The sequence below is a fragment of the Panicum virgatum genome, chromosome 3K (genome assembly GCF_016808335.1).
Source record: "Panicum virgatum strain AP13 chromosome 3K, P.virgatum_v5, whole genome shotgun sequence".
Classification (NCBI taxonomy): domain Eukaryota; kingdom Viridiplantae; phylum Streptophyta; class Magnoliopsida; order Poales; family Poaceae; genus Panicum; species Panicum virgatum.
The window spans coordinates 44784458-44800411 of record NC_053138.1 but is presented as its reverse complement, the minus strand read 5'-3'; the positions used below and the strand labels follow the sequence as shown (position 1 = coordinate 44800411).

The following is a 15954-nucleotide window of genomic DNA, read 5'->3' as shown; positions in this document are numbered from 1 at the left end:
ATTTGAAGTTTATTCGAACACATATATTTGTTTGTATATCTACATTTTTTTTCTTGCGGATTCAAAAAACTTGAACTGATATAGTATCCTTGTGAAAGATTGATGCTTTCGTTCTATTCGTCTTGCTGCTACATGATAAATATTGATTAATCCAAGTTATATTTTGATGTATATTGGTATGCCACTTATCTGGACAAGTATTGATGGTCAAATTCCTTGCTGGATGACTATATTCAACAAACTAGGAGGGTTGCATGTCCTGAAGGAGTGGATGAGGACATGGAAGATGCAGAGGGAGAGGAAGACCATGTGCATGAGCAACCTTGAATGAGCAGGTGTTGTATGACGTGTCTTCTGATTTGAGAACCCATGGGGATTTTGCAATAGCAAATGGTGATGTTGGGGTGGCAGATGTGAGGGCTGCTGCAAGGGAGAGGAGTTTGATCAAATCCAGTGTCTTTGTAAAGAACATTGCTCGAGAAATGGCACGCCTCCGTCGTGCAAATGCAAGGTTACAACAAGCAAATTATGAGAAGGATAATGCACTACAGTACTACAAAGTTACTGCAGAGTTGACATTGGTACATATATATGAAACCCTGTTTTGTTTTGTACTACTGATTTGTATCCATAGTTCATTGTGCATTACATAATGTTCTTGTGCTATACTTGCAGGGACTGTATTATGACATAGGAAAGGAAATTCAAGAGGATGCATTGCAATGCTTGTCAGCTGCCCAAGCAATTGTGAGTATTTATATCGCTTTCTTGCATTCTTCCTCAAGGACACGTCTCTCTTTATAGGTTCAAAATAATAGGAAACATTCATTCCAGTGCTGAATATTTTGCAAGAAATATTGTTACAGTAGGGAAACTATGTGTGTACATAGTCCCTTGGAAGCAAATTGCAACTTTGTGGTATTCAGAATGGCTACACACAGTGCTGCAGTGGGGAAGTGGCCTCATTATTGCATAGCATCTGGACTCAATTTGCATTAGTTCAGATCTTATGGACAGATAGATAGATCTCATGGCTCCAATTCGGACTAGTTTTAGTAGTCTGTCTTAGGTGTAGGGGTAAGTCTGCAGTAACTTATTATTCTAAACTGCACATACCATTTCATGACTTTTGGAGAACTCTTTCATACTAGTCATGATAAAAATATTGTTATTTGCACATTACTATTCAGCTTATCTATCTTATTATTAACATGCAAGCAACTGGATCATCTCATGTTGGCTTGGAGTCCACTAACAATAGCATTGTGATGATGGCCATGATGCTGACGATCTCGGCAGAACACATTGACAGCAACATTGATGCCATCATCCAGCAGAGCATGAACAATGCATCAGTGTGATGGTGCAGCTTATTTATTTTTGTAGATATGACTCCATTTAGGACAATGATTCCATGTAGAGTTGTAGATATGACTCCACGTAGATATGACTCCATGTAGAGTTGTCCCTATTAATTAGGACAATGATTGTATGACTCCATTTAGTCATCCCTGGCTACTATTGTGCTAGAAAATAATGGCAATACTTTTGTGGGCTCCTTGTTAGATTGGTAGGAGTCTGGTAGTATAACCAAGTTTACTGATCTCTATCTGTGCAAGAAGTTCAATTGTGTTGAGGTCTTATTTTACTAACCTTTATGGATGACATTGGGAACTAATGATATATATATATATATATATATATATATATATATATATATATATATATATATATATAGTCTATTCTACACATAGGGTGTTGTATTCAACACCCCGGCGGCGCTGGACATGCTCCGGTGAATAAAATCGCGATGCGATAATTACTACCCCACCAACTGATTTCGTGTTTAATGTCTATTTAGTACCCAATGCTCTAAATAATATTTAGCACAGCATCGGAGCACAACAATTAAAATACAAATTGAATAAAAAAATAGACATTATGCCACATTTATTATGGTCATGTCACCCCATAATTGGTAGCAATTAGTCAACAACTATTATTTGTTTGCCTTAGTAATCTCCTCCACGTCAAATTGTTGAGCAACAATACATCGATTAGAGCGGAACCCGTAAAAACTTCAGCAGAACCGTAATATTCATCAATGCAATTAAAAAGCTACGCCAGTAAGACTTTGACCTACATTTTAGGGTCCAAGTGTACATGTCACGTGTTTTAATCGCAGTAACCATGAAAGGAAGCTTGCAAAAGAAAAGGTTGTTGGTCCAACCGGAGCACAAAATAAGGAGATAATGCGTGCAATAAATTGGCTAAAAACCAACTTATTGCCTGGCTGAGTCATGACTTCACGTACGGGTGGACTAATTAACTGTTGACGGGGTTTAATTGTCTCGAATCCATTTATATGCAAATTCCATCAGGATCCCTTGTTCTGCGGAGACCACCCATTATCCTCATCAACCATCGAAAGCTCCATCCCTGTAGCATGCATCTCGCCATCTTCAGCGCGCTTGAGGTGCTTGACCTCCGCACCAACACACTCCACGGCGTTGTCCCGGAGAACCTCAACGATGACTCTTTTCAGGGCGGCACCGCATGTTGTCCCTCGCGGGACCGCGTGCCCAGCACATGGTGATGGCTGGCCTTTAGCCATCGTGCTCTCGGCCCCATGCCACTGGCGGCATGTGCTGAGCATGGAGTACGGTGATCAGGTTCCCAGTTGAAGATGGGAAGCGGCAGTGGCGGAGCCAGAAATTCATGACTGGGTATGCCATATGTAAAAAAAATTCAAAATCAAATATGAAATATAATGGACAAAAAGTTATAATAATAATAACAAATTCACAATAGTGATCCATGTATAAATTGTAAACATGAATAATTAAATAATATTATAAAATAGTGGTCCGAGTAGGGCCACTAGTCGAAGAAGGGTCGCAGAAGGTGCGTCGCTTGCTGGCATCTTGGGCGCCACTGCAAGGCCGACAGTGCCCAGTGCCCCAACGGGCCGGTGGTCGGCACCTTCCGTCCTTCGCAACTTGCGTTAGGAGGAGAGGACATGAGTCATGAGTGATAGCTAATGAGGGTAAGGACCCGAGGTCACGAGGCTGTCAGGTTGCCGGAGTGGGGGGAGGAGCCCCTGAGCGCGGAGCCACCGTCTCACTGAACGCTAAATGAACGGGATACGGAGATCAAGCCATCAGGGGCGGACGCGACACGCAGAGTAAGACTCTCTATATCTTTCTTTGTAGCTAGGAATAGAGATTTTGATGGAAAAAATATCCTCCAACAGCTTCTCTAAGTGGTTATCCAAATGTAGCCATCCTCCATTCCGTGTTTCTCGCTAGTCAAAGATAGATAATAGAAATAACTTTATAGAGTGTACACAAGATATAGAAAAACTTTTAGAGAGTGAAAACATTTAGAATACGATTTTTGTGCAGAAGACTATCCAAATAATAATTTAGAGAGTGTAATTTAGAAAAACTCTTAGAGATACTTTAAATCTGTGTATACTTATTAGTATTTTCTCCCAAATTTTGGGTATGCCAAGGAATACAGGGGCATACCCCTAGCTCCGCCCATGGGAAGCGGTGATGGAGAGGGGCTTCCCGGTGGTGGAGCCTTCCGATTGTGCCTCAACAATGACAAAATCATTGGGTTCACATTGGAAGATGGAGCTGCAAAAGGAAGAGGTGCTTTCGGTTCTAGTACGATCCCGAAGGGTGCATCTACGACTGAAAGCAATTATATAGGATTTGTTCTTTTATTTTTAACATCACTGCTTGTCATATTAGTTTTTATTCGTGCTAAGAACAATTATGTACGAATAACATGATTTGTCTTTCGTAGAGGATTCAAGACATATGCAGTAGTGTACTTGTGCACGGATTAAGATTTTGCCATATTGGGTTCTTTGATTTTTTATCACTTATTAATATTCTGATCGATCAATTATTACTCCATGTTATTCTTCGAAGTCTTCTATCTACGGTTCTAAGATATTTACTCCTTATACACACAAATTTTATTCCATCTTACTATGGTTATTTTGAACACGACAATAGAATTTCCAAATGATCAAGAAGTAATATTTCAAATGATAATTACTCAACTTGCCAATTAAATTTACTCCTTTGTGTGCACTATGTTTACCATATTGGTGCACTATGTTTACTCCTTTGTGTGCACTGTGAAATGTTACTCCAAACTGTACTCATATAAAATGGAAAAATACGATATCTAGTATGGAAAAATATTACCTGCGATTTTTACTATACTATGTGATTTTTACTACCAGCGATGAAAACAGAGTAAAAAGTTGTTTAGAGGACTCATCGAAACTTCGGACAAAAGTAGCAGCGCATGTTGAACATTACTCATTGAGGATGGATTTGCTGATGAATTACCCTCACATGATGTCACCGGATCTCCAAGAGCTGGCTGCTATTAATTTTTACAGTTGAGTCACAAAACTTTAACCCAACTCATGCTTGGAGCTGAAAAAAATGACTCGTGTACGGATATATATTAGCTACATGTAGTAGTAATTTTTTACTCCCCAACCAAACTAAATAAAGATGTATTGTAATGCTTTTTTACTCCCACCAAGCCAAGATCGTAAATCGGCCAGCTGAAATCAGGCCAAAACCAACGTGGAGAGTTGCATGTAGCCAGCTCAAATGAGCATTAACTCATGCAGAGGGACAGCTGCCTGATCAAAGCCTCAAAGGGAGCATTAATGTAGGACCAACGAGAAACAAGGTACTCACACCTTTTACTACCTCTATCGCTGGAGGACAAACAAGCTAACGTCGGAGCAAATCAATGAGCTAATCAACTCCACAAGTAATTAATTGCAGCAAATCAAGGATACCCTGCCTTTATACCTTGCATGCGCTCCATTCTTTAAAACGGAATCATAACTAGGATACTAAATGACTTTTAGCTTTTAATACTACATTTTATTCTCATCTTAATAAGGCACCGTAATTACCTCTCGTCGGAGGAGGAGCGACGCTCCGCCGTGGGTGTTAAATATTATTCAACACCCAAAGTGCTAAATAAACCGATCATATATATAGAAGTGATTCTCTATAGCCGGCCACATAATAATTAATTCTGTGGCCAGATCCAACTTACACGTCCGAACGCTGCGTGCCTCTCCTACAGCTTCTCTAATCACACCTTGGCTCGGCTTCTGCGGCGGCTCCTGTCTAATTGAGCCAGCAGCCCAGCACCGAACCACCTCTTTCCTTTTGCACCCGTAGAAAACGATGCCCAAAATCCTGTTGCGGCGGCGGCCGCCGCTGCCGATGACTCCATGCAGGATGCAGATCCCGCACCTCGCCGCTGCAGCCCTCGAATCGTCAATCAGCAGCATCTTGGGTTCATCGTCCCACCCCTTGGTCAGCAGCGCTACCCACCAATGGTAGGCACCGACATTGCTGCATCACGGACTCATGGTGGCCGTCGTTCTTGGTGCACTGGTGGCCCCTAATCCCCATCCGCATAGTGGGGACAAGATCCTGAGGTAAGCAATCCCGTGGTGTTTTGAATTTATTTTTGGTTTTGGACTGATTATCATGGGTTCCTGCTATATTTCTCGGAGATGAGATTTCGTTCATCATTTTCCAGCCGGATTGACCGCTATTGTTGCCGCTTCGCACGTACTACACACGTCAGATAACACGGAGGTTCGCTGATTGCCAAAGCTAGGTAAAGCAGGCATGATTCACCCGTAATCACCTGGGGCTTGACTACTCCCATATTTTTTCCTGCATACAGATACTATTTACTACTACTGATAATCCCCAATTTTGTTGGTACCTTTCATAGCGTTATATTTTTTTTCTTTTGCTCACCCATCGTGTTCAGAATAGATTCAATCGTGCAGGCGAATGAGCTTCTGATCCACGACAGCAGCAACGTGGAATCTGACAGTTGCCATGCTATAGATGTTTTATGAATTGAGATTACATTATCTGGATTTCATGGTCATTCATAGATGATTTAGGAAATTATATAAATCAGTGTTTGGTCGGGTTCGTGGAAATTGACTGGTTTAATTTGTCCACTTTTGTAAATGCTATTGTGGTAACTTGACACCATTGTGGTAATCATCTGAAATTATCGTAAATTACATACAAGGGGCGCAGATTCTTGTAATCATTTACAAAAATTATTATAAATCCACATAGGGGCATACATTATAGTAAGTCATATAGAAAAGCTTTCGTAAATAGATTGTTGGAAATTGCAATTGGATTTATTATGGTAAATGGAGACCTGCATAATTTTTGTAATTTACTAGCCTTCGTTGACCCTGCAGATGGTTTGAAAAATCATAGTTTGGCGCGGTTACATTTCAAGTGAATGTGACTTAATTAGTTCACCATTTTTCCAATACATAAAGGAGACCCCTTGTACGAATGTGTTACTTCTCTTCCTAGGTGATAAGCCGAAAATTTCCCCCCTGCCAATACTATATATTCTCATCGTGCATCAGTTGTAACTGACTAACTGTAGGTTCACACTGGTTATGGTTTCATCAGGTCTGTGAATTGCGTGAAACAAAACATATGAATGATATAACTTCGATCAACAGTATAGTAAATGGCTGGATTTATATTCCTCAATTATTGTAAATTTTGTTTCTGATAAATCTTATACAGAACACTATATCCAAAAGCATGGTTGTCTTATGGTAAATTTTAGTTTTGGATCACAAGTTTTAGATTGAATTTTTGTTAGATCCCTTGTTCTGGTTGTGGTTGAGTAGTAGAATAGAGGATCAGAATGCAGGTTAAAAAATGATTTCTTCTTTGCACTCTATTGGGAACTAACCGAAGTTCTCCATTGACTTCAGTTTGATTATTATACAGCCTGCTGCTTGCATATAGTCTCCGCCTGATATCCAGCGCCATGGGATCGAGAAGCTCTAAATGATTTGTAAATCTGATGGTTTCAGATGACGAATCTGGGCAAGTACATGAGATGTTCCTGGCATCACCGCACCAAATTCTCTGACACATTCAACACCAAGCAATATTTTGTGGCAGTGCAAGCATGTATTATTTCACAGGTGGTTTTCAACGAACTGCACCCTATTCTTTTATTATTGTGAGCAATTAACTGATCTCAAAATGCTATTTCCTTGTTGTATGCAGATTGAGAGCCATGGAGAGGAGGATCTGATTTTTTCAGTTGATTAGGAGCGTCATTGACAGTTTCACTATTTTTGGTTACTCTAAATGAATGACCAGTTACATGTCATTGATTCTGATGTGATTCTCGTGACGCTGCGGCGAGCAAGGAACTGACATTGCTAGTCCTATGATGTGCACCTAAAAAGACTATGTGTTTCAGTGTTAGATAGAATGTGCAAGCAAAGAAATTCAGATTGTATCATTTTTCAGTATTTTTTGGCTCCTAATGCTCTAATTACTTTGGAGGATGGCACATGTAGTTTTTACAATGTGGAGTAGGGCCATGATATATTGCAACATGCAAGACTGAATTTTGTAAATATGTTATTGCAAGTATATGTGAGAAGAAGGTTATGGTAATTCTGTAGAGGCACTATAGCTCCTCGTCCTGATTATCATATTGTAACTATTTCATGATAAAATTGATCTCATCATTATAGTAACTGGTTTTTCAGTACCGCTCAGTCACCAAATTATGGTAACTCTTGACCTAAATATCATCTTGAGCCATTCAGATTATCAGAATTGTTTTACACATAGCCACTTTTCCCTCTAAACAGCTTGATCACAGATTGTGGTAAAAGAAAAATGTGGTGAATTCATGTAATCTCGTAATTGCCTAAATATTTACCATAGTTAGCAAGCACTAGATCTACATACATGTATGTATGTGCGCTCTTGCTGAAGCTTCTACTCTCGTAATACTTGCACATGCCTGGGTCAAAAAAAAAACACGTGCAAGCACTGAGCTAATGTATTCTCGTAATACGCTGCACATGAATGTATTTTCAACACAGATCAGTTTTGATTAGGAGGAGAATCTGGCCAGAATCTCCTCCGGAGCGGAAGTTTCGTTCAGGCGTTGATTATGTATATTGATTATCGTAATAACTACCGGCTCTGCACAGTCGGCTGGCTCACTCTTGGTAGGCTCGCGTTCAAGCCGGATCGATAGGATGGTGTGGACCCTGGTGATGTCCAACCGACCAATCCTGATGCGCCGGGTGGACTGGCTATATATATATATATATATATATATATATATATATATATATATATATATATATATATGCTAATCTACACCTTAGAATACGATTCTACACCCTAGCACCCAAACCAATCCAACCAACCAGCCCGGACCCAACCAGCCAACTGACCCACCCGCACCCACGCCCACGCTCGATCCGTTAACCCACCCACGGGCCCAACGGAGGGTTTTTTTCCCAACCGGACACCACAAACCGGAGCACTCCGGTTCCGGTAAACCGGACTGGTTTGACCGGTTACCGGTAGAAACCGATCAAATTCAAATTTGAATTAAAAAAACTCAGTTCAACCGGTTCGTACCGGTATACCGACCGGTTAGACCGGTTTACCGGTCGGTTTGACGGTTTGAATTCAAATCAAAATTTAAAATCGCATGTGTAACTGGTTTGGACCGGTATACCGGCAGGTTAGACCGGTTTACCGGCCGGTTTGACCGGTTTATCAAGTGGGCCTTAATGGGCCGTCTCATTTTTTTCCTTTTCTTTTTTGTTTTAACTTTAAATGCCCGAAAAGTATGTTAAACGAACGAATTTTTGAGAAAATTTGGCACCATTAGATTCGTCGCACCTTGAAGTATTTTTAGAAATTTTTTGAGAATTTTTAATTTTTTTGAATTCAAATTTGAATTTTGAATTTGGACCGGTTTGGTACCGGCCCAAACCGGAACCGGAACCGGACCGGACCGGTCAAATCGGAACCGGACCTGACCGGTTGACCGGTCAAACCGGACCGGTTCCCACCGGTAAGGAACCCTGCCCAACGCACACCAGAGCCCCGACAGCCTGTTGCCATTTCCTTTCCCTTTCTCGAGCGAGCGGTTGGCGGCGGTGGTGGCGGTGCTGGATTCCGGGGGTTTGCGGCGGTGGTGCTGCAGTTCGTTGGTCACGAGCCGTTGGCAGCCGCTGGTTCTCCTCCTCTCCCAACCTCCCCCGCACCACGTCCGTGAACTGCGTCGCGGCTTCGGCGGCTGCGATTTCCAGGCGGCAAGCGGTGTGTGGCAGCACCAAGCGGCGGAATCAGCGGGATAACGTGTTCTTCGAGGCGGGATGCGGCAGTCTCGAGCGACGGCAGCAGCGGTTCGGGCACGGCTTTAGTCTGTTGCAGGCTGCGATGGATGGGAGGCTCCCCCGAGCCTACGCGTGGCTCTCCGGTGAGCATCACAAGCTTGTTGCCTCTTCGCATCCTCAAAATCCCGTCATCAATTTGACGTTCATGGATGTTCAGTTTTGATTGGATGTTTTGTTCTGGGTAGTTCGTCCAGTTGTAGCTAGAGTGACACAAATTTAAAATCTCTGGTGATCCGACGCATTTTAAGGAGTTAGTCCAACAGATAGGCATTTTGGCTTCAGTAACTTGTTAGTTGATTAGCACCATGCCTTTTTTTGTTAGTTCTGTAGAACAATTTGTTGTCCCTCCAGCAGTAGCTTGTTTTTTACTAGCATGCTACCTGCGCTATGTTCAGCATCACATAGAAGATGCGCCTATAGGTTCCTAGTTGATTTTTTACAGCAACAATCGATGGGAACTAATTCAGATAGATGGGAACTAATTCAGATAGATGAGCTTGTCAGTATTTTTTTCCTTTTATTCAGTAATTTATTTCTTTGGTAGCTCACTCACTTTTTCTTCAATATTTCCCTTTTTCCTCATCTATCTCTGTTTTTTCGGTAGCTCTTTTTTCATTAATTTTTTGGTAGCTCTTTTTTCAGTAATTTTTAGAGCTATTTTCTTTCCATCAGTATTTTATTTTTCTTTAGTATTTTTTAGTAACCTTAGTACTTAGTAAATGATGGTTCGGTAATTTCATTTATTCCCAACGAAAAAAAGATGAGATTCACTGTTGTGCACCTTGCAGCCTATTAATTCTCTTTTGTTTCTCTTGATCTATGCAGCACGGATACGTGTATCGGTATCGGGCCGATACGGATATGCAGATACGGCATTTTATCAAAAAACCTGATACGCGGATATGTTTTATAAATTTTTTAATAAAATAAATAATAGTGCACATTAAAATTAGAAAAATTAAAAAGGCAATATATAACAAATAGTAGCAGAAGTTTAAGTGTACAGAACTACACATAGGGCGCGTTTAGTTCCAAAAAATTTTCACCTCGAAATTTGTGCCTCTTCCTTTGGACACGTGTATGGAGTACTAAATTTAGATAAACAACAAAACTAATTGTACAGTTTGGGTGTACACGGCGAGATGAATCTTTTGAGCCTAATTAATGCATAATTAGCCATAAGTGCTACAGTAACCCACTTGTGCTAATGATGCGGTCAAAGGCATCAAAGGATTCGTCTTGCGGTTTCCAAGTGAGTTCTGAAATTAGTTTTTTAATTAGTATCTGAAAAGTCCTCCCAAGTCCCAACATCTGGTCAAACTGTTGATTTGACAACAAATTTTTTTTGGTTTGGGAACTAAACGCGCCCATAGGCAAATAGCAAGGAGCCGCCCCCTCCCCCTATCCTTTCACGCCAGCCATGGCCCACACACTCTCAGCAGCCTTATCCTTTCCCTTCCCCTTCTCTGCTCCTTTCTCACCACCCACCGAGCAGGCGAGCAGCACAAGCATGGCGCCACTAGTCCCTTCCTCTGTGTCTTCCGCTCTTCCCCCACCGCAAAGAGCAGCAGCCGGCAGCCCTGCTCCCTCGGCCCCGTCCAAGCTTCCCCTTGCGCGGCCAGGTCGGGCGCGGGGCGAGGCCTGCGGCCTGTACGGCCAGCCAGCCACGGGACCCGAAGGCGAGGCTGGTGACGGCGGCGCGTCCCACCCCGGCCGCTGCAGAGCCGCCCCTCCACCCTCCCTCCCTCGCCGAATCCAGGTGGTGGCGGAGGGCCTCGAGCCCGGCGAGGTGCGCGAAGGGGCAGGGCGCGAAGCAGGGGCGGCCTGCGGGCCGCGGCGGCGGCAGCGCGGACGGCGGGCCTCGTCGCGGACCGGCGAGGCGATGCGTCACTCCGGCGGGCGGCGAGCGGGTGCTCCCTCGGGTGCCAGCGGCGAGCGGCGGCCCTCGAGCCGTATCCGCGCTTCTCCGATACGTATCCAAATAAGTATCCGGATTTTTTCTTATTTATTTTTTCCCGATACTCCTCTGATACGTATCGATGACGTATCGATGGCGTATCCGTATCGGATACGTATCCGATATGGGATATGCCCATGCACCGGCGTATCGGGGTAGCGGAGCTCTTGATGGTAGTGAGGATGCCAATTGCTGTCAATTTCTGCAAACACAGCACCCTTCAATATTATTTTGCGTTAGTAACCTTAGTAATCGATGGTCCGATAATTCTCCTAATCTCCTTTGCTTTAGTAGTTTTACTTTCAGTAACTTTAATTTAGTAGCATTCCCTCTAAGCATTCAACGATCCGCCTTTCAGTAATTTAGTAACTCTAATCTCCATATTTTCCATTATCTAGTAATCCAAAGCTAAACGATTCCATAGTCCAACTGATAGAAACTGTGCTACTTTGATTACTAACAAGTTTCAGTAGTAAATTTCATTTTGTACACAGCCACAAAGACAGTTGCACTCATCCGCATACATAGTTTCAGTAGCTTTCATTTCCATGATTTTTTAGAAACTGTGCTACTTTTTTATTCTTGTCCAGCAACCATAGTATTTCAGTTAGTTAAGTAAATCACATAGTAGTGTTTAGTAATTACTGAATCATTACTGTTTCAGTAATTTGTACCTGCAGTGCTTCAGTATTTTATTATCTCCTTTAATTTTTTATCAGGTTGGCCATAATCTGCCCAACAATTACATTTTTACTTCAGTAATCTCCTTCCCAGTTATCTAATTCAGTAATTAATCTTCTTTTTTCAGTAATTCCTTACAGTAATTTCACTACTTCATCTTATCCTTTTTGTAATTGACTATACCTATGCTTTTAGTAGTCCTTATTAATTCAGCAACCCCAATGCATACAATTCTGGAGTTCAGTAGTCTATTTTTCTCCAACTACTGATATAACATATTTAGTAGTCTTTCCATTTTTCTTGGTTGAGTAACTCGAATGATAAGATTGATTAGTTAGTGTTACTCCTTTCTTTTAATAGCACCTTTTTGTTTAGTATTTCAACTCAGTGATTCAAATCATATATACAACAGCTAGGCTAGTTTGATAGTACAATGCCTTGAAATGCAGCTTCAGTAATATTTCTCTTTAGTAATTTATAATTTTCTCTTTTGTTCATTTTTTTATGTAATATACATGTGTTGCATGGCCCCCTCACACGTCTTGAAATGCTGCTTCTTGAATTCCAGTATAGGGCACAACTTCCTTAGTACATTTAAATTCCACAAGTGCAACATCAAAAGGCCTTTTTCCTGCTGAGATTGAAGAACTTGCTCCAGTCTAGCTGCAAACCCTGTGGACATGGCACCGCTTGCTACTTCTTCGCCTCATGTGCACAACACTCCATGTACATAGCTTCATGTGAATGGCTCCAACAAGTGTATAATAAGACAAGCCATGCATGATGGAATGCTTTCGGAATTTACTTTCAGATTGATGAGCATTGTATGGACATTCTGAATGTTTGTGCTCAATGTTTTTCTTCGGTAATACTGGTAACAATGTAGTCCAACTGTTGTACTGGCCAACTTCGAGCCACGTGTAAACTCTTTAGTAATTTTCCTTGTCACCAGTATTTGATGGGTTCAGTAATTCCTGATTCTTTCTGAAAGATGCATCTCCGTCAAGCTTCTCTCTTCCATGGTACTTGCTGGCCTAGCTTGCGCCTGGCAATCTGAATTTGTTCAGTAATACTTTTTTTGTATCCTCGGTAATACCAACTTGTACAGTAACACTTTTTGTGCTCTCATGTTATGAATTGGTATTTAGTGAACATGTCGAGGAATGCCATCACGCAGTTACTTAAAAGTTGAGCGGCCGAGGAATGCCATCACGCAGTTACTTAAAAGTTGAGCGCCCGGCTTGATTGACTCGGCGTTGCATCACCACTAGCCATCCAGGGAAGCAGATTCTACTGAGATCCGAGGAATTTTTAAGCATCTGGAAGTCCAGAGATTTAGGATTCGGCTTTTTACTGAACATGTTTTGTATTTTGCTTAATGGGGTTTTAGTATTACTTGCAAAATTTTGCAACTGGTATCTCAGAAATTTGTATCATTCTTAGCAATTGCATGTATTTTCTCAGATTCAGCAAGTGCAAACTCTTTGTTCATTCAACACACAAATATGAAAATTGAATTTTATTATTCTTCTCTCCAGTAATTTTTCTTGTTACCAGTTTTGATGGTTCAGTAATTTCATGTATCCCAATGTTTGTTTGTACCTTTTCCTTTTCTTTTTTCATCAACCCGTTTTTTTAATACGTATGCGCTTGTTTAAGTAACACGGTAATACCTCACCAATATATATGTTGTATTCAGTAATCTAGAGATTCAATTTTATTTAGTAATATGTAGACCCAATAAATCCCACACTTATTTGTGCTACTCCACTATACATCCTAGATGTGTAGGGCTGTGTGATTGCCATAAGGGCCAAGTGGTCCTTTTTCAGTAATCCACATGTCTGATACATTTTGTGGTTGGGTTGAGCCTTCTTCTTTTGCTAGCTCAGTAATTTACACTTCTTCCAGAGCATCTCCTTGCAAGCGACTGCAGTAAAAAAAATACATTTAGTAATTCGGTAATACACGATATATGATGAATCCTTTCATAATAACTCCACAAAAAAAGACCGCACACACAACAAATTAGTAATCTAGAAAGGAGGATCAAAACCACTGGCTCGCTTGACTCCCTGAATTATTACCACGAGCCATATATGAATGTGAAGAACCATTGTAATCCCATAACAAATCACAGTAGCCGGTGGGCAGAGGATGATTACCTTCTCACTTGAGTTACACTCGATTTCCCCCAAATTTATTAACTTTAAGTTAAGTAGCTGTTCATCCATGTATAAAAAAATAACTTCCATTACCCCAAATTTATTAATTGAAACCAAATACTGGAAGACTGAACAACAATAGGTTAAGAGAACCCATTAACTAAAAAAATACTCTGAACAAATGTATTTTCCAGTAATCTGCTGATAACCATCAAACACATTTCTTCAGTAATTGAATAGCTAGACTACCGAGCTACTGGAATGAACTACCACTATCGCACAACACAATACAATTTATTGGACTACCGAGATCCATGAGATTGAAAGCTCAATAATTGATACCACCAAAACTACTGAAACCTACTGAACTAGTGTCTTTTCTTCAGTAATTGAATCATGAAAAGAGCAGCTACTAAGCTACATGAAAATTAAAATTACGGAAAGTTACTGGAGAGAAGCGATATTAGGAGGCAGAGAATAGGTGCAGAATTGTTCCATTAACGGGTTGAATTGATTTTTCTGCTTTAGTAATTTTTGTGAATCACCTTTTTAGCTTCTCCTGCTGCTGCCTGCGCGTTGCTTCCCGTCCGTGTCTGGGCTGCGCCGTGCTCCCCGCGGCTGTGCGTCGCGCGCCGCAGTAGCATCCACCTGTCGGCTGTACGTAGCTACTGCTCTCCGGCCATCAAAGCCGCTGTGCACCGTCCGCCGCAGCCGCAGCCCGCAAGACCCGTCGCTCCTGCGACCCGCTGCAGATGAGCCTACTCGCGCTCGCCGCTCCTCGCGCTCCATGGGCTCGCGACTTACGCCGCCGCCACTCCGGCGCAGGACGCCGCTTGGTGCAGGCCGCGCCTCCGGTCCCACGGATGCTGCAGCTCCCGCGAAGGCCCACGCTGCTGGTTCCCTCGCGATGAGCCTGCTCGCGCTCGCCGCCGCCGCGCTCCGCGCGTTGCACTCTGCTCCGTGCCGTCGCAACCTCCGACCCCGCAGCAGCTCCCCGCGCGCCGTCGCAACGTCCGCCCCCACCGGCCCCACCGCTGCCCGCGCGCCATCGATCCGGGACTACTCGCACTCGCGCGACGTAGAAGCTGGAGGTTGGGTGGTGGGATGTTAAGTATCTAGGCCGCGTGTTGGATTGATTAGGTGTAGAATGACATTCTACACTTAGGACATAGAATAGTGCTGCCGTGTGTGTATATATATATATATTGTCTATTCTACACACAAGGTGTTGAATAGTATTCAACGCACTAGAGTCAAATTTTCATGATATTTACTGCTACAACAGAAAGTTTTGCTATAATAAATACACAATAATGTGTCACGTCATAATTTTCTGCCCACTTTCAGTGCACATTAATTACGCATTCTCTTCTCCCCTTATTTCTCTCACATACTACCGTGGCTTCATTTCTAGGCCAATCAATTTCAAATCTCACACTAACTAGGTATGTAGGACATGTTTTCAACTCTAATTTATCCACTTTTAGGCACTTGACCGGTACTATCAGTAGATAATGATGAAAAAAAACAATTTTCCCGACAACTATGTTCGTTGGGGCAATATCAAGAATAGAAGTAGTGCAAATGATACTTTAGTAGTAATTTCCAGAGCATAAAAAATTATCATTGTGCTTCCACACGTTGCAAACCAGTTGCATGCTAGAGTAGTATTTTCCATTATTCAGAGTAGCATTGTGTTCATATTCAAGTAGTATTTTCACACTTTTTTTAGTAGTACTGTTTCATAAATTATAGTAGTATTTTTTCTTACTCAAGTAGTACTTTTCACAATTTAGATAAGTATTGTCATAAGTTTGAGTAGTATTTTTTCATAATATAGAGTAGTATTTTTTGTGATTTTGAGTAGT

General features: G+C 41.8%; 3 long non-coding RNA genes across 3 annotated transcripts; 2 read left to right on the top strand and 1 right to left on the bottom strand.

The window, feature by feature from the left end:
• The first annotated feature begins 5172 nt into the window (after positions 1-5172).
• LOC120699305 lies at positions 5173-7547 on the top strand. Its single transcript, XR_005685362.1, has 4 exons — positions 5173-5494; positions 5599-5679; positions 6932-7045; positions 7131-7547. It is a non-coding gene; the product is annotated as an uncharacterized LOC120699305 (long non-coding RNA).
• A 1429-nt stretch (positions 7548-8976) lies between these two features.
• LOC120699303 lies at positions 8977-12699 on the top strand. The gene is made up of 2 exons (XR_005685360.1): positions 8977-9366; positions 12490-12699. It is a non-coding gene; the product is annotated as an uncharacterized LOC120699303 (long non-coding RNA).
• An 892-nt stretch (positions 12700-13591) lies between these two features.
• LOC120699304 lies at positions 13592-15104 on the bottom strand. The gene is made up of 2 exons (XR_005685361.1): positions 14632-15104; positions 13592-13851 (listed from the first exon to the last, which is right to left on the bottom strand). It is a non-coding gene; the product is annotated as an uncharacterized LOC120699304 (long non-coding RNA).
• Positions 15105-15954: the final 850 nt, after the last annotated feature.